A 20,137-nucleotide genomic window follows, 5' to 3' on the forward strand; every position below is an offset into this window, starting at 1 on the left:
TAAAAAAATTTAAGAAATCATATGTCCATATCAAGTCCTGTACACGAATGTTCATAGTAGTTTTATTTGTAATAGCTCAAAACTGGAAATAACCCAAAAGTCTATCAACAGGTGAATGGATAAACAAATTGTGGTATATACATACAAAGGAATACTACTTAGCAATAAAGAGGAATAAACTATTGATGCTGGAAGCAATCTAGATATATTTCAGAATGATTATGCTGAGCAAAAGAAGACAGACCAAAACCAAAATACCTTGTATATTTCCTTTTATATAAAACTCCTGAAAATGCAAACTAATCCATTATCATAGAAAGCATATCAGTGGTTGCTGGGGATGTGGGGTCAGAACCTGAGAAGGCAGGATTACTCTGGGGCATAAGGAAATATGTGGGGGTGATAGGTATGCTTATGCTCTTTTGATTGTGATGAGAGTTTCATGGGTGAAACTCATACATCAAAACTTATCAAAATATAAATGTGTATTTTAGGGGCACCTGGGATGCTCAGTCAGTTGAGCGTCTGACATCAGCTCAGGTCATGATCTTACCACTCGTGGGTTCAAACCCTATGTCAGGTTCTGTGCTGACAGCTCAGAGTCTGGAGCCTGCTTCAGGTTCTGTGTCTCACTCTCTGCCCCTCCCCCATTCGTGCTCTGTCTCTCTCTGTCTCTGAAAAATAAATAAATGTAAAAAATCTTTTAAATATGTACTTTGTTAATTATATATAGTTTATTTTACATCAATTAAATCCTAATAATACGGCTTTTAAAAATCCTATAATAATTTTTCTGTATTGCCATAGATGAAATTGATTTTCTTGGTGGAATGTTAAACAAAAAACTTTCCATGGACCTTATGCTGTCTCAATGCCGTCATAAATCCAAACAACCCGTCATCTTTACCATGATAGCCGAATTGCCTGTAAGAGGTAACAAAGCCAATATACCAACTTAGATAAGGTTTAAAATATCCAGTGATAATTTGTAATCTCCTACAGATCTGCCACATGTGGTGTGCTTCCTTTCTGTGCATGATATAAGTACCCTGAGATGGTATGAAATAGTAAGCAGGAGATGGCCACTACAAAGAGATTCCTATCTTTGCTACTAACTCTGTATCTTTAGGCAAGTCACTTGCCCTCTCTGTTCCTTTATCAGTTTTAAAATAAAGTTGGACTAGATGGTCTCTAACTTCTTTCAGGCTCCAAGATTAGTTTTTTTTTTAACCTATGCTACCATCACACAGAGGTTTTAAACACTGTTTCCAACATATGGAGAATTAACTTCCCAGTTACCCTTTGATAACGTGATTCCACATTCAGGTAGATTTACTGCTACCATAGCCACCTCCTAGCATATTGCCATGCATTGCAGTGCACTTTGGCATGTTAAGTGCTCTGGAGTAAGTTTGTTTTCACTCTGTCTTCCCAAAGTTTGACCATAGCATCATATGTTTCACTAAACACCTAATAAATACTTCATGATTTGGGGAATGCTGATGTCACAGATTGTTTTCTAGACAGCAGGCATTACCTGGGGGAGGATGCCCTTGGAGGGCTGATGTGCTAACACTCTGGAACCAGAAAATGGAGAAGTTGAAAGGGATGTTCATCAAAGTGACCAAGATGTGGAAAGGGACAGCTGGAAGATGATGAAAATGAGTAGACATTTTGGAGTGGGCTCTGGGGAAAGGAGAGGCAAGGGGCTTCCTTTGGAATATGTATTCCAAGACCTTCCAGGTTGCCTTCTTTCTCTCCCACCTTCGCCAGCTCCATGCAGAGGAACTGCAAAGTGCTTTTCTTCATATCCGTCGGTCTGCATATTCTGCTTGGCTTTGAAACTGTTTAATTGTACTTTTAGCAGATGGAAGTCTTTCTGTTGACTTGGGTCAATATCTCCCATTGTGTATGGAAGAAGGAGGTTTGGTGCGGGTGGGATTTGGTAGGACCAAAGTTCCTCTGAGGCTGCTGCTCCCCATCCAAGGCTCACTACTTCTGATACTTGAGGGTATTCAGGTCATATATCAGACTAAAATTAATCATTTTCACCAATGAAACTAGCTTGCTTTTATTCCATACATAGACTTATAAATACTCAAAAAGATAAAACTGTATAAAATTTTTTAGGGAAAAGGCATAGAATTGAATTTTACTGCCTGTGATCATTTTGATGACCATCTTCCATTTTCCATAATACACACACACAGTTTATGGGGTCGTAAATTTTGGTAGGCAGTGCTCTCACAGATGTTCATGTCCTGAACCCCAGAACCTGTGACTGTGTTACATTACCATAGTAATGTAACATTCATGGCCAAGGTGATGAAGGTAGCAGGTGGAATTAAGGTTGCTAATCAGCTGACCTTGAAATAGAGAAATTATGCTGGATTATTCTGGTGGCCCAATATGGTCAGAAGAATTTTTCAATGTGGAAGTCAGGGACAGAAGAGTTGTTGTCAAACTGATGTGACGCAAGAAACATTAGACCAGTCATTGATGCCTTTGAAGATAGAAAAAGGAGCTTTCAGCCAAGGAATATGGGTAGCTTCTCAAAGCTGTAAAAGCATTTTAAACTAATACATGATGTAAATACTGTTATTATGAAGAACACCTTTTTCCCCCTTCTTTCTTCCTCCTTTCTTGGTTTCTGCTTCTCCATCCCACATAAACAATTTTAGTGACCTATTATGTACACTTTCATGCATTTTAATGCTTATACATACATACACAGACAGATGACTTTGAAATTATTTTTTAAAAATAGAAGCACAATTCCCATTTGCATCATATTTGAACATTTTGGATTGTTTTACAACTAAATATAGCTGAAATGACATAATTGAGGCAGGAGTCAAGCTCCCTTACAAGGATTTTCTTGGTTTTGGAATGGAGCACAGGGATATGACTGAAACATAGAAGACAAAAAAAGAGTGATGCAAAGGGTCTGAACTATTGGGGACAGTGCTTGGGCTGTTAGATTGAGGCTTGGCTGTCTGTATGTGATAGCCACTTCTGGACTTTTCAGCTGCGTACGTCAGTAAATTCTCTTTAGTGTTTTTTAGCCATTTTGAACTGGTTTTTTTTTTCAAGTAACTTAGCAATACATGGTCCGGAGATATAAACTTCAAAAACTTGTTCATCTTTGGCTACTATACTATTACAAGGTTTGGGAGATGAGCTACTTTATCAGCTCCTTCTTCTATCCAACCATATTTCAAACTTTGGCAATTATTTTAGTCAAAAGACCAAAACAGCCTGGCTTATACCAAAAAAAAAATTATTTGAAACCAGGAAGTAGAGAACCTATTATCTTTCCATTTTCTCCGAAAAGCTCTCTTCAGTGGTCTGGAAATATGCCAGGAAGTACTTAGCTCATATCCTCAAAGTATGCCAACCAAATAAGAAATCTTTGGTTTCTTTGGTTTAGAAAATCCAGGGAAAGTTTTCTGATTGGCTGGCTTGGATCATATGCACAGGTGATGAGAAGCTATGATTGGTAATCCTGGACACCAGTCTACCTCAATGGTCCTGATTGGGGTCAAGGTCTGTTACCAATTGAAAGAGTCATAGCATAGACATTTCCAGAGGATTATTGCAAATACATTACAGGCATACTTGACCTCCAATGAGAGACCGAATCAAAGAAAGGTAAGTCAGAGAACTCTCAGATTTTGAGTGTGTCCCTCTTGGGTATTTGGAGTTTCTTGCTAATATATGAGTAAAATTTAGGACAGAGTGAACTACTTATGATGCATCATTAAGTGAGGAAAAAGAAGACACAGACAAGTGACATGGAATGCATGATCTGTTCCATATATTTAACTTTTAAGGCAGTTTGAGGCCAGAGGCTAATAGTGAAGGCCCCTATTGCCCTATGACATAGTCCCTGATAGGCTGGTAATTTTCAGAGATCACAGACCCACCTCTAGACAGAAGCATCTTTTAGATGCTCATGTTCCTAGAGTTCTCCTGTAAGGAGGATTCTGGCCATCATCTTTTCTTTCCCTCCGTGCTAGAGAAGTCCTAGTCCTCTCTCTGGCATAGGACTAGATGACATTTTGAGTCAAGCTGTCTCTTGGAAACTGAAACCATTATGAGAGGCTGGGTTGGGATAGTGGGACAACTGGCTGAGTGGGAGGATGAGAAACAAACAGCTTGCCAGATGCTGAAGAAAGTATAAGTATTTGCAAAGTATATGAAAGAGTGATGGAAGAAAAATTGTGAAAATGTGTGTGTGTGTGTGTGTGTGTGTGTGCACATGCCATTCTCCCATCCGAGGTTAGGGAAGAGACAGATGGCAGGGGAGCCCCAAACCTCCCACAGATACGGTAGGACCCTTGTGTGGCCTGGAAGGTGGAGTGGATGGTCTCTTTCTTGCTGAGGCCTCCATCAGACCATTTAAAGCCTGTCAGTGCTTGCATTACCTCTGTGCCCGTGAAGGACTCATTGCCTTTCCCCCATTTGTACACCTTAGGTGTGTAATTTAAGCTGCTTTGTGGGTTTGTTTCAGTGACTTGTCCATCCCAGGTTCTCCTCAGCTACTATCCCTTATGATGATCAAATAGGTACTGTTTATTGATCTATTATGTGCATGGACTATGGAGTCAGACACCTTGACTTCAAATACTGGCCATTCCAAGCTGTTAATTTGAATGCATCACTTAAATGCTATCAGCTTCAAATTTCTCACCTGGATAATGTGACTAAAAAGTAGTATCCAGTTGCACAGAGATGTTGGAGCAGGGAGATAATAGAAAGTGTGTAGAAGGGTAAAGTCTCCATAAATGTTACCTGTTGACATACCCAACTTGATCACTCTTCTTTGGAACATCTGACAGTCCCTGCTTGTTAGTAACAAGACATTGTGGAGGGCTGGACTTGGCATCTACTGCCGCAGTTCAAATTCTACTTTCAGGACCTTAGCAAGTCACATGTCTTCTCTGGACTTAACATTTTCTTTTCTGTGAAACTGGAATTATCACCCCTGCCCTGACTACCAAAATATTTGTCATGAGGATCTGATGAGATCACATATGTGAAAGAGTTTTATAATCTGAATGATATCATGGAAACTATATAGAACCCAGATGGAATCATCCTAGGAATTTCTGTTCTGTGAAAAGAAGGCTTCTGGTTTTTATTGTCACCTTGAGAAATTTACAAATTCTACCACATTCCCTATTCTCTCAGTCTTTACATCCTTTGCTTCCCCAGCTCAGAGATGGTACACCATCCCACTAGCTTTGTTTGTCTTGAGTGGTGGCCAAAGGCAAGTTGATGGTAACATCTAAATTGGCCTGGTGGCTGGTGTTCAGACCATCAGATGCTCAGCCAGGGATACTTAGGGGTGAACAAAGCAATATAGGGGAGGAAAACTTTTCCTTTCTTTCCTTCCTTGGCTAGACTAATAATTAATTTGAGATAAGACAGATTAACAGGAGGAAAAATAATTTAACCTTGTCTATACAGGAGCTCATAAAAATATCAGACTCAAAGAGTGACAAAGCTTTCATACTTTAGACAAATAAACAATGAAATTGTGAAGAATGGACAAGACCTAAGAAGTCTAGGTCTGAGATAGTGAAGAAGTAAAAGGTTTAAATCTTTCTTGGCCCTGAATCCCATCTCTGTGATAATGATGTCTCTTTAACTCCTGGTACAGAGAGAGAAACTTTAATATGGGAAATTTATTTCCTGTTTTCAGGGGAGATAAAGGAGGGCCAGAATGTCCTTTTTGCACTGGCTGTTTCTCAAGTAACTTTAATTTCTAAGTTATCAATATGCCAAAATGGCATCTTTTGGAACAGCTTGCCTTGAACTCCATTAACAAGGAAGGGTTTGGATAATAGCAGTCCCAGTATAGGCTGCAGAGTAGTAGAAATTTATGCCCAGAGGTGATAGTAAAAATATTTAATGACCTATAGGACAGAAGGATTGAGCAATGCCACCCGTGGTAATGGATCAGGTTTGGAGAGACTCCTGCAGTATAAGGAAACACCCCTTTTGTTGCTGAATAGTGTAGAAGTGTTGATCATAGATGGTGGACCAAGCACCCGGTATGACAGTAGAACATTCAGGGGGCTGGAAGCAATGGACATTCACTAACCAGTTTGCAAGTCAGCATTTTTAGTGTGTAACTATTTTTCAGTACTGCCTTAGCTGAGACTACCAGATGAGTATCAGATTTGCTTTTTACCCAGACATAACAAACATCTTTGGTATCTTCAAACACTAGGACAATATACCTGAAGCTGCTTCTTCCTCTTCCTTCACCTTCACCCCTCTCTCCTCCTTCATCATCTCCACCCACACCCTTTTCCTCCTCCTCCTTGTTACTTTTAACACAGTTTGAAAGAAAAACCCAAACATATGGAGAAAAAAAAAAGACGGATACATTCCTATACATTTGGAGCCCTGGTCAGAGTTTGGTCCTGTCCCTTCTAAGTCATTTATTAAAACAATTTCATTCTCTCTTTAGTCTTAACAAAATATGTTTATAATTCACCCACAGGGTTAAGTAAACACTTTATTCAAACAGGAACAAGATTCTTCCTTTTCTCCCCCAGCCTTCCTCTTAAGGCAATATTTGAAGGTTCTCTTTCTGGAGAAGGAGCCACAGAGAATAATGGGAAATCCAAAAAGATGATTAATTAGACCATGATGCAATAAAAAGCATATATGGAGAAAATTCAAATATTTACATGAAAAAGTTGAATTTAAAACTGTAACACAAGAAGTGATGTTGTTGTTCCCAAGATGAGAGTATCTGATTTGAGATCTAAAAGGTCACCTAAAGAGTTCTGGGGAGTATGGCAGCTTTACTGGGCCATTTTGTCTGAATTCATGCTCTGCCACTTACCAGCTTTGTGAACTTGGGAAAATAACTTATTTTCCTCAGTTTTCTCATCTGTAAAATGTGAAAAAAGGAATAGTTAGTATCTCAGAGTTGATGTGGGATTAAATGAGATCATTCACAAGCATGCTTAGAGCATTGACTGACATGTAGTAATTGCCTAGTTAATGTTTGTATTAATTAAGCTTCTCCAGGGAACAAAACAAATAGGATATCTATTTCCATATATCAAATCTATCTCCCTACATATATGTATGTATTTGTGTATACACATAGATAGATATAGATAGATAGATAGATAGATAGATAGATAGATAGATAGATATGTAGGGGGGCGAAGAGAGAGAGAAAGAAGAGGGATAAAGGGAGGGAGAGAGACAGAGATAGAGACAGAAAAATATCATGAAGAATTGTCTCACACAATTACAGAGGTTGAGAAACCCCACAGTCTGCCATCTACAAGCTGGTGATCCAGAAAACCAGTGGTATAATTCCATTCTGAGTTGGAAGCCATAAGAACCAGGGGAGCTAAAGGTATAAATCCCAGTCCAAGGACAGGAGCAAAATGATGGCCCGGATCAATCAGTGAGGCAGGGAGAAAAACATGGGCAAATTTCTCCTTCCTACACTTTTTGTTCCATTCAGGCCTTCAAGAGATTAGATGATGCCTACTCACAATGGATAGGCCAAAGTACTTTACTGAATTCATGGATTCGAAGGTTGATATTATCCAGAAATACCCTTATAGATACACCTAGAAACAATGTATCTAGGTACCCGATAGCACATCAAGTTAACTTAAAATTTGCTATCACAATGTTCATTATATATTCCACATCCTTACTGTGGCAGAGACAATGCTATGTGTTCACTAAAACCATGTTTTCTTTTCCTCTTGAAAAGTCACATAGCTTGACTTTAATACCCAACTTTCCTTATTGTTTTGTTCAGACATACAACTGAGTTCTGCCAGAAGTGTTAGTATAAGTGATGTGACACCTCCAGGCCAAGAGAGGTAAGAGAGGGGTAGTTTGTCCACACCCTTGTGAGCACTCTAGAATCTGAGGTAAAAATGTGGAAGGCAGCTTGTCTCTGAATGACTGTGAGGAGCAGTGCACCTCTCTACCACCATTCTCTTTTGAACTGTGACACTAATAAGAAATAATAAACCTGTATTGTGTTTTCTACTGAAATTTGTGCAGGAGGGGGATGTTTGTTATACCAGTTAGCATACCCTGCCAATACAAAGTGAGTCACTTTACTTAAAAGTTATGTAGGGAGTGATTAGGACTCTGTTTTTTCCTTCTTTTCCTTCTAATGGGCATTGGCTGTGGTTCAGCTCTGGCTCTTCCCGGATAGCATGACATCATGGAAAACATAGGGTTTGAAATCAGATATCTTGGGTTTGAATCTTGACTCTGTCACTCTTCAGTTATGTGACCCTGGATAAACTTAAACTCTCTCAATATGTTTCCTTATCTTAAAAAATCAGGATACCACAAAATTTAAAATTCACTGCTCTTGACCCCGAAATCATAATTTTAGGAATCAGTGTCACAGAAGAATTCCCACATGTGTCCAACAAGGTATGTACAAAGATACCTGTTGTACTGTTGTGTAATAACCTAAATTTAGGTCCATCAGTTAGGGAAAGCTACATAAGTCATGGTGTATCCATATCATGCAAATACCTGAAACTTTTTTATGTGCTGGATATGGAAGAACTATCCACAATGTATTATTAAATGCAAAAGCAAATGCATGATAGTAAATAATATGATCTTATTTATGTTCTTTAACATGTATGTATGTATATACACACACATATAAAAAGCTCTTGAAAGATGTAGAACATCAGTGGTACATCTATGAAGTATAGTATTCCAGTAGGTGCTTTTGAGATGTTATATTAGGTACTTTTGAGATGGGATGAATAATTGAGTCAGATAAAGAAATAAAAGAGAACTTTCATTTTTACTCTAAGACTTTTAACTTTAAGAAAAATTCATCAAGAAACTGTTAAGTCTTTTATGATAGTAAAAAATAAAATGTAAAAGGTGATAGAAGGTAAATACCTCACAGAGTTTTTGTAAAGTTAGATTGGCTTAATATAATTGGAAGTTTGGGGCATATAATAGTCCTTAAGAAAACCAACTTATTTTTTATTATTTTTACTCTTCTTGGGGATCCAAACCTACAGTGATTTGTAAACACTTTATTATATTACTTATGGTTGTATCCCAAGTGGATGTCTTATTCATTTTACTTTGTTAATCCCAGTGTTGTGTAGCGTTTTTTCTTTGGAGGCTCTTCTTATGCTATGTGACCCTGATTTCCTGCTGCCATTGTAGTCTTGACTACCCCACTTTATGTCCCCTTAACTACTTTCTACTAAAGAAGCAACATCTCACGTACCAAGCATGACCTCAAAATCCTTGAAAATTCAGTCGCAGTCTTCTTTCAACCAAGGCTAACTCCTCTGGTCATTTTATTAACAGATTGCTGAGGCCACAATGACTATGATTGAAAACCAGCAGAAGGGTTACAGAGCACTGGGGATCTTGACCCTTGAGATTCTTGAGGTTCTGAGGCTGAGTTTACATACTAACTCTCCACTTTCTTATAGATTTAATGAGTTGGAAATTCAGACAGGGCAGAAATGGGACAGTTTGTATTGCTCCAGGATGTATGGGGTCTCAACTGGAAGACTTGTGGGCTGGAGGCTGGAATTAATAATCTGAAGGCTTATTTACTCACATTTTCAGTGGTTGGTACTGGTTGTTGGCTTATGGCCTCAGTTACTCTCCTTGTGGGCCTCACCAGATAGTTTTCTCACATGGGCTTGATTGGACTTCCTCACAGCACGGTAACTGGGTTCTAAGCTCAAACATTTTGAGAGATAGCCTTTTATAATTTAGCCTCAGAAGACACAAATATCATTTCTACTGAACTGTGTTCATCAAATTAGCCACAAAGTCTTCCCCAATTTTAAGGGAAGGGAAAAGAGATTCTACAAGCTTCTGGAAGAGCATGTGGGACTAGAAATATTGCTGTGGCCATTTTTGGAAATTATGACTTTTCATAGTTTATAAGCTCTAAAGTTTGGTTTGGGAGAGATCATGACATACTTGCAGGTTTGGGAATTACAGCTGAATGAAGTTATTCTGGGGCCTCTTAGGGTGATGATTTGAGCTTATAAAGTATGCTGAAGGCTGAATATGGCCTTGTTCTTTTAGAGTTTCTCCAGTTGTTTGTTTGTTTGAATCTTTTCTGGTAAGAAAGTGAAGACCTACAGCAGCAAATCTTTTAGCATGTTTCTTGACTTGCTCCAGGCTGCAAACCTTCCACAGTAAATGTGGTCCTTTAAATAAGTTAAAGGATTCAGCTGACTAAATCTTCTGCCTTTTTGCTTTAAGTGTATTTAATTGCTGCCCCCCAAATCCCAACATTTGGATACCAAGGTCCTACTAAGTTGATGACAGGGAAGGAGTCCAGGCTGGGGATCTGAATTAGGGACCAAGTTAGAAAAGCAGCCATTCTTCTTGTAGGACAGCTTGTAAGGAACGTTCATCACTGTCCATTTCATGCTCAGTTCTTTACTCAGAAACATCCCACATAAATGTTTTAATGTGGAGATGATGATAACACATTCTACTTTTTTTTTCTTCCACAAGAGTAAAGAATTCTGTCACAGTGGCCAGTTAATGTATGTTACTGTCTTTAGTACTCAAGCTACTGAGGATTGGAAAGTAAAATTAACTTATAATGGATTTGAATTAGATATTTCACTCTTTATTTCTTGTTCTTAAATTATCTGCCTCTGGTTTCACTCCATCTGCAAAGAAGACAGGAAATTTTAATGCAGTCATGATTGTTGTGGTGGTGGCAGGTCATGGGGGTGAGTTCAGGTGGGGAGGATGCTCTTCCTTTCTTGAGGTTGTATATCTTGTCTAGAATACCATGGGTTATAGCTTCCCATCTTCAATTCATTGTTATTGCCATTGATATACTTACCATTCAAGCAGAAGAATCAATAGCTACCCAAAGGAAGTTCTTCCTAAGACAAGGACAGGAGTAGAGGATGGTGAGTGAACACCTAAAAGGGCTCTTAAGGCCTTAGCTCAGAGCTTTACAGTCAGTTCTGCTCCATTCATTCTATTTTTTAAGCAACTTTCATTGTCAGGCCCATGGTCAAGGGCAGGGAAGTACACTTATTCCACAGTGAAGCCATGTCATGGATATGGATGTAGAAAAGGGTAAATAGTGGAGGCCAACAGGTCAGTTGATTACAGTTTCCTTCCTTCATTTCTTCCTCCCTATAATTTATTTGTTGAAGAAACCAAGTAATTTGTCCTGTGGAATTTCTTGCATTCTGGATTTTTCTGATTGCGTATCCATTGTATCATTTAACATATTTCTCAGTTTTTTGCATTTCTGTAAATTGGCAGTTAGATCTAGTAGCTTCGTCTGACATGACTTTTTACAAGGACCTTTTGTAGGTAGTTATGTGTCCTTTTGCCAGGAGGAACAAAACATCTGATTGTCTCTTTTAGTGTTATTAGTTGCCATCATTGATCTTTACCTAGATCACTATTTAGTTGGGGGTTTGCAAAAGAATAATACCATTGCCTGATTTCCTACAGGACCTGTACCTCAGATAAGAGTTGATGAGGAAAAGTTTTTTCTTTATAGAAGGGTTCCAAGTAAAAAATGAAGGAAAAATGCTATTATTCTTTTGCAAACCCCTAACTACATCCATATCCATGACATGGCTTCACTGTGGAATAAGTGTACTTCCTGCCCTTGACCATGGGCCTGACAATGAAAGTTCCTTAAAAAATAGAATGAATGGAGCAGAACTGACTGCAAAGCTCTGAGCTAAGGCCTTAAGAGCCCTTTTAGGTGTTCACTCACCATCCTCTACTCCTGTCCTTGTCTTAGGAAGAACTTCCTTTGGGTAGCTATTGATTCTTCTGCTTGAATGGTAAGTATATCAATGGCAATAACAATGGATTGAAGATGGGAAGCTACAACCCATAGTATTCTAGACAAGATACACAATGACATTCCAGGGTCATCTTGTACCTTCTCTGCCTATGTTTTTGTTGTTGTTGCTCTGAGTGTTCCAAGGAAACCCAGTTATATTTGGGCACTATATTGGAGAAAAATATCAGACTTTTTTGAAATACTGCTTACGCTAATATATTTAGAGTTGGGCAAGGAAATTCAATGAGGAAATGGGTATTGATAATGGATAAGACTGAGACACTGAGAGGAAAATGGCAGATCCATACTAAAAGCAGTTTTGGGGTTTCAGGACTCTGATATTCCTATTTACCTCTTTGTGGTTCTGATTACCTGCAGATTCAAGACCCACTGTTCTCTGGGAGCTTATGGTCAAGCCAAAAAATTTGTGTATCAGCAATTAATGAGCATAATGGCTTCATCTCAAGGCAATGCCATCTCTGGACAATAAAACATAGCTTTTAGGCCCTGAGGCACAGCTTCATTTTGGAGCTGTCTGCCTGCTTGTTCAGGTAACCATTTATAGACCAGCCCCTCAGGCTTGGGTTTTGAACAGCTGGTAGTAATTTTCTTGCACCAAATGACTGCTAATTATCCTATACACACACTTAATTCATGCGTTGTTGGCTGAGTTTTGAGTTCACCTACTCATTATAATTACTTCTTGCCCTCATCCTTTTTTTAAAAAAAAATTAATGTTTATTCATTTTTGAGAAACTGAGAGAGAGTGTGAGTAGGGAAGGGGCAGAGAGAGAGGGAGACACAGAATCTGAAGCAGGCTCTAGGTTCTGGGTTGTCAGCACAGAGCCCGATGTGGGGCTCAAACTCACAGACCATGAGGTCATGATCTGAGCTGAAGTCAGATGCTTAACCGACTGAATCATCCAGGTGCCCCTACTGTTCCTTTCTCTCTTATTCTTCCTTTCATTTCCAGCACCACAATGCAGGGAGTTAGATCCAACTGAACAGAGGTTTCAAAGCACTAGCCAGTCTTAGTGGATCAGGAGGTGAACTCTGGTCTCTTCAATAGGCCACTTGATAATGAGAAAATGAAAGCTCCAGGGAGAAACTGTCATCTCAGCATCATGGTGACCTTGAAAGCATCATAACCAAGAGGCTGACACCCTAAGATCCAGTGTTAGACTGTGTTACTTTATGTCATTTAATATTTCACTCTAGAATATTTCACTCTAGGTTTTTTTCACCTCTAGAATAGGAATGGTGTCTCTTGCCCTATCCATCTCACAAGCTAAAGTGGGATAATGTATATAATTTGGATTTATACATTATGAAGTACTAATAAGTATCAATTTACGTTTTATGAGATATTACTATATCTTTACAGGAGATGGTAAAGGGGAGAAACTCTTCCAGGCATATGAATAGTAATATGTCATTTCAAAAGACTTTTTCCATGAAGACATTATGTCTAACAACATTGTTTTACTGAGTCCTCATAACAAATGATGAGAGGGATTAGAGAGGTGGAATTATCCCTGTTCTGAGTTGAATTGTGTCTTCCAAAAAAGGTATGTTGAACTCCTAACTCTCAGGACCTCAGAATCTGAACTTCTTTAGAAATAGTATATTGCAGGGATGTCTGGGTGGCTCAGTCAGTTAAGCGTCTGACTCTTGATTTTCGCTCAAATCATGATCTTATGGTTCATGAGTTTGAACTCCTCATCAGACTCTGCACTGACATCATGGAGCCTGCTTGGGATTCTGTTTCCCTCTCCCCTGCTTGCTCTCTATATCTCTCTCAAAAGAAATGAAAAAAAAAAACTGTAAAAATTTATTTAAAAAAAGAAAGAAATAGCATGTTGCAGATATAGTTAAGATGAGATCATACTGGAATAGGTGGACCCTTAACCCAGTAGGACTGGTATACCAGGAAGAAGAGGAGAAAGGAACACACACAGAGAACACCATGTGACAAAAGAGGCAGAGGTTACAATGATGTAGCTGTAAGCCAAGGAGTGCCGAGGATTGACAGCCACGACCATAAAAGGAAGAGGCAAGGAGGGATTCTCCCCTACAGATTTCAGGGAATTGATACCCTGATATTGGATCTATACTCCACAAATGTGACAAAATAAATTCTGTCACTTTAAACCACCTAGTCTGTGGCACGTTGTTATGAAAGCCTTAAGAAACTAATACAATCCCCATTTTCTGACCAGTATTTTGAGGTTCAAAAAGTTTAATCAGCAAGTATTTGTCAAGAGTCTGCTGTGTGTCAGATACTCTTCCAGGCCCTGTGCATCAGCTCTAAATAAAACAAAATTGAAAACATGCTCTTGAGTATGTTTTGTTAAAGACAAATAATATGATGACACCCAAGTCTCAGGGCTTCCAGATCAGCATTTCTGTTTTGGTTTATTTTCATTATATTCTCCAAAGTAAGGAGTGACTTTAATATTGGCAGTGCTTATACTGCTTTTGAATGTGCCTGGATTGCTTTGCTCTTATCTAGGGAGCTCAGTAACCTTATCCTTCTGGTGAATTTATATTCCCCTACAGACACAATACATGTATTATCACAGTCCTTTCTAGCCTTGGGCATGGGCACCCTTCTGTTTTTCCTTGACCCTGAATTTGGGATTAGATAATCTGATGCAAGAACAGCTGTTTGTGATGGGACCTTTCTGAACAAAGAGAGAAAGGGGAATTCCAAATTGCCACATTTTAGTTATATAAGTAGGTATTTAAGACCCTATGAAGGGTTAAGAGTCATTGGTCAAGGGCCTTGTGAAGAAACTTCCTTCTGGAGCACCTGAACTCATTCTTACAGGTATGAGGAAGTATAGCAGAAGGTAAAGTATGGCCTGACAGTAGCCTCCTGATGGAGAGAACAAATGTTGGCTTCTGAGCTCCCTGGTGAAGGTGCTAATGGACTTAGTTATTTCATCCCTTAAAAGTAAGAAAAGGTAAAATAAGTGTGTACAGGAACCTTACTTCATAAATAAAACCAGTGCAATAGCCTTGAAAGACTTATTTCAAGACCTCCTTTCCTTTCCACCTTGACATTTTAATGGGGTCAGCAGCTTGAGCTTCATTGTAATGGAAACCAGAAGAAAATCTCCAAAAGTGAAAGGCTACAATGGAGGCCCGGCAGCCTTTGTGTCTGAATGTATCAACTCTGTCCTCAGCAAATGGCAATGTTGCCTGACAGGCAATTACTGCTGTTCCTAATTGCTTCCATCAAACCCGGCTGTTTGAAATACCTAGAGCCCCATACCAACTTGTGTTTCAGCCAACAGTTTTCTTGGCTTTGGTTAATGCTTTATTTTTGGCATGCTGGTCTGTGTCTGGCAATCAAGTCCATTCCGACCCATTAAACTTTCCGAAGACCCTCTCTGATCAAAGCTAGAAGACAATCTAATTAGGTTGTTTTAAGTGGAAGACTGGCAAGGCAAAGTGTCTCCTGTTCAGCTTGTCGGTACAAGGAGACAAGATGAAAGCTCTACTTAGTACTCTGCCCACAGATATAGAGTTTATAGTAGAGCTGCCTGATAGTGGCATTTTCTTGAGTGCCTATAGAAATGAGTTTTGTGTGGGGAACTCTGAGCACCATGAGAGAGGGTGAATGGGTTTACATTTTAATCTGTGTAAGTTTTATTAGCTTGCTATAGGAAGCATGACTTTTTTTTCTTAACCCAAAATGTTTCCAATGTGATTAAATTAGAACTCTTGATATTTTTCTCTACCAGTATCCCCAACTCAGGAAAGGCCACAACCACACAGATAATTATAAGTCATCTTTGGGGTTTCCATGGCCCTCATCCCCTATTACTTTGAGTTCATTCTCTGTTTCCACTATTACATTGTTTCTCAGTTCCCACCATCTTGCACCTGGACTAGGAAATAACTTTCTAACAATCCTTACTGATTTCTCTCTTGACTTTCTCCAATTCATTCTCCACAAGGCAGGAGGGATGCATTTTTTAAAATGTACACCCAGGAGCACCTGGGTGGTTCAGCTGGGTAAGTAGCTGACCCTTGATTTTGGCTCAGGTCATGAACTCACTGTTCATGAATTTGAGCCCACATTGGGGTCTGTGCTGACAGCACACAGCCTGCTTGGGATTCTCTGCCTCTTTTTCCTTTTCTCTCTCTCTCAAAAATAAATAAACATTTAAAAATATATATACATCCAACAAAAAGCTACCTACTGTAAGATTTCATGTATATGACATTATATAAAAAGCAAAACAAGAAGGAATGAAGGAAGGAAGGAAGGAAGGAAGAAAAGAAAGAAAGAAAGAAAGAAAGAGAAGGAATTTTCCAGTGTTTAGGGAGAGGATTAACTCTTCAAAGGGGTAAAAGGAAACTTTTTTGGGGGTGATAGAATGTTCTATATTTTGATTGTGACATTGGTTATATGAGTGTAGGCATTGCCAAATCTCATCAATCTGTGTACTTAAAAAGGTCAATTTCATTGTATGTGAGTAAGCCACAATAAATCTTTTAAAAAAAATGTCAAAAAATATAAAATGCTCCTGTCTTAGGGCTTGTCTTTATTGGGCTGATGCAGAGATATGCTGTCTTTGAACAACCCTATCCCTAGGAAATTTGTCAGAAACAGTGACAGGGTGCCTAGGTGGCTCATTTGGTTAAGCATCCAATTTCAGCTCAAGTCTTGAGCTCCTGGTTTATGAGTTCCAGCCCCACATTGTGCTGTCTGCTGTCAGCACAGAGCCCATTTCTGATCCTGATCCTGTGTCTCCCTCTCTGCCCCTTCCTCACTCTCTCACTATCTCTCTCTCTCTCTCTCTCAAAAATAAATACACGTTAAAGAAAAAATCAGTGACAATTGTTTAACATGAGATTTCCTGTGGTGGAAATATCAGTTGAGGCTAACAAGAAACTTTCAGACAAACACTTGTCCATCTATAAGGAATAAAATGTAAAAATTATAAACATATATACCTAACAATGGAGCTGAAAATACATGAAACAAAAAATTGGGGAATGTGATGTCCATGAGGGAATCTGAAAACGTGTGACATATTCCTGGGAATCTAGAAGGCCCTGCATATATGCAGGACAGTGCACATGTCCAGAAGAGACATGAGAAGACCCAAATCAGACCTCTGAGTAGATGTTAAACACCCCTCTGGCTGATCTTGAGGACATGTAGAATCAGAAAGTGAAAATTAAGGCAGCATTGTGAGCTACCTTTTGGAGTGTTGAAATCATGCCCCCAACAAACACAGAGAACCTCTTGATAAAGGCTGGGAAATAAATTGATTCAAGACATTTAAGGAAATATATTTCCAGTCATTAGTTGAACACTAAGTTAACCAACCAGAGATTTCAGCAGCTCTACACAATAAAGAATAAAGACTCTATAGTACTAGTCCTGGAAAGCTACTAAGCAAATAGCAGTAATGACAAACTCTGGGAAGGGGGACAGATCTGATTTTCAAAATTGTTACACATATTATTTAAAATGTTCATTTTTCAACAAAAGAAATGATAAATGCAAACAAATGAAAAGTATGGCCTAAATACAAGGAAAAAAGAAGTTAATACAAACTGCCCCTTGAGGAATCACAGACATTGGGCTAACTGGTTAAATACTTTAAATCAGCTACTATGAATAACTTCAAAGAAATAAAGGAAACCATGTAAAAAGTAAGGTGTGAAAATGATATTTTATAAATGGAGAATATCAATAAGAGATAGAAATTATTTTAAAAAATAAGATTTCTGGAGTTGAAAGATACAATAACAAATGAAAATTCCACTGGAGGAGCTCAAGAGCACATTTGAGCTGGGATAAGAAAGAATCAAAATTGAAGATCATCACTTGTAACATTAACAAGTTTGAGGAACAGAAAGGAAAAAGAATGAAGAAAAAAAAAAACAAAGCCTCAGAAACCTATGGGAAATATCAAGCCTAAAAACATATACAAAATGGAATCCTAGAAGGAGAGAGAAAAGAGAAAGGGAAGAAATAGTATCTGAAGAAATAGTTGCCAAAAATTTTAAATTTGATGAAAAGCATGCTCATTCATATTCAAGATACTCAGTGAATCCAAGTAGAAAAAATTCAAAGAGATACATACCTAACTATATATAGTAACCAAACTACTAAAAGACAAAGAGAAGATCTTGAAAGAAGAGAAAAATAACTCACCATGTACAAGTGATCTTCAATAATAATTAAAACTGATTTCTGTTCACAATCTCCTATGAAGGCCAGAAAGCAGTAGAATGACATATTCAAAGTGTCAGAAGAAAAGATTGTCAACTAGGAATTCTATAAACAGAAAAATTATCATTCGATAATGAAATAGAATTTAGAAATTTTTCAGATAATAAAAACCGAGAGAATTTTTTATTAGCAGACATGACTTACAAGAAATGTTAAAAGAAGTCCTTTAGGCTGAAATAAAAGGACACTAGACAGTTACTTGAATTCACACAAAGATGTAAAGTTTATAATGTGTAACAAAGCTTATACATGTTTAAATATGTAATTTTTATGACCATAAAATCATGAAGAAAGGGAAAGAATGAAGCCTCCTTGAAGGAATTTATTTTTGTATAATATTGAAAATAAGTTGGTATTAATCTGATCTAATTTGTTTTAGGTTAAGATGCCAGGGCAACCACTAAGACTAACTTAAATAAATAAATAAGTAAATAAAATTATACTATATATTGTATAGAACAATAAATATATAATATATGTATATATGACAAAGAAACTAAAACGATATATGAGCAAATATGTATTTAACACAAAAGAAGGCAATAATGGAGGACTGGAGGAACAAAAAGAACATAAAACACATAGTAAACAGATAGCAAAATATCAAATGTAAATCTTACCTTATCAAGTAATTGTATTAAGTGTAAATGGACTACCCACTCTAATTAAGAGGCAGAGATTGGCAAAATGGAGTTTTTAAAAACACAACTGTATACTGTCTAAAAGAGACATATTTAAATTTAAAATATAAAACTGGTAAAAAAATAAAAAGAGCTATCATGCAAATAATAGCCAAAGAGAACTGGGGAGGAAGGGATTATATTAGAACAAGACACAATAGATTTTTTTTTTAATGTTTTTTATTTATTTCTAGGAGAGAGAGAGAGACAGCGTGAGCAGGGGAGGGTCAGAGAGAGAGGGAGATACAGACTCCAAAACAGGCTCCAGGCTCTGAGCTGGCAGTCAGCACAGAGCCCGACGCGGGGCTCAAACCCACGAACCGCGAGATCATGACCTAAGCGAAAGTCGGACGCTTAACCGACTAAGCCACCCAGGCGCCCCAAGACACAATAGATTTTAAGACAAAAAGTGTCACTAGAGACAAAGAAGATTTTGTTATGGTATAAGTATCAATCCATAAGGGAGAAAATGTAAAAATTGTAAACATATACACCTAACAATGGAGCTGAAAATACACGAAGCAAAAACAGACATAAATACAACAAGAAGAGTTAGAGATTTCAATATCTACATTAATAGGTAGAGCAACTATATAGAAAATCAAATAGATATAAAAAACTGGAACGATACTATAAACCAACTAGATTTAACAGATATCTATAGGATACCACCCAACAACGGTAGAATAGATAATCATCTTAAGAACACATAGTACATCCACCAGGGTAGAACATATTTTAAGCCATTAAAGAAGTTGAAATTTTTATTTTTTTTATTTTTATTTTTTTTTAAATGTTTTATTTATTTCTAGGAGAGAGAGAGAGAGAGACAGCGTGAACAGGGGAGGGTCAGAGAGAGAGGGAGTCACAGTCTGAAACAGGCCCCAGGCTCTGAGCTGGCAGTCAGCACAGAGCCCGACGCGGGGCTCGAACCCACGAACCGTGAGATCATGACCTAAGCAAAAGTCGGACGCTTAACCGACTAAGCCACCCAGGCGCCCCAAGAAGTTGAAATTTTTAAAAAGGATTGAAAACATACCAATTATGTTCCCTGACCATAATGGAATGAAGTTAGAAATCATTAACAAAAGTAGATTTGGGGATTTCACACGTATGTGAAAAGTATACACTGTGCTCCTAAATAACCTGTGGGTCAGAGAATAAATCACAAGAAATATTAGAAAATTCTTTGAGATGAATGAAACAAAAACACTGAATACCAAAACTATGGGATGTAGTAAAATGCAGCACTTAGAGGAAAATTTTACTTTTAAGCATTTTTTTCCTTAGTTTATTATCAAGTTGGTTTACATATAACACCCAGTGCTCATCCTAACAAGTGCCCTCCTCCATGCC

Source organism: Crocuta crocuta, unplaced genomic scaffold (assembly GCF_008692635.1).
Source record: "Crocuta crocuta isolate KB4526 unplaced genomic scaffold, BGI_CrCroc_1.0 scaffold131, whole genome shotgun sequence".
In the NCBI taxonomy this organism is placed as follows: domain Eukaryota; kingdom Metazoa; phylum Chordata; class Mammalia; order Carnivora; family Hyaenidae; genus Crocuta; species Crocuta crocuta.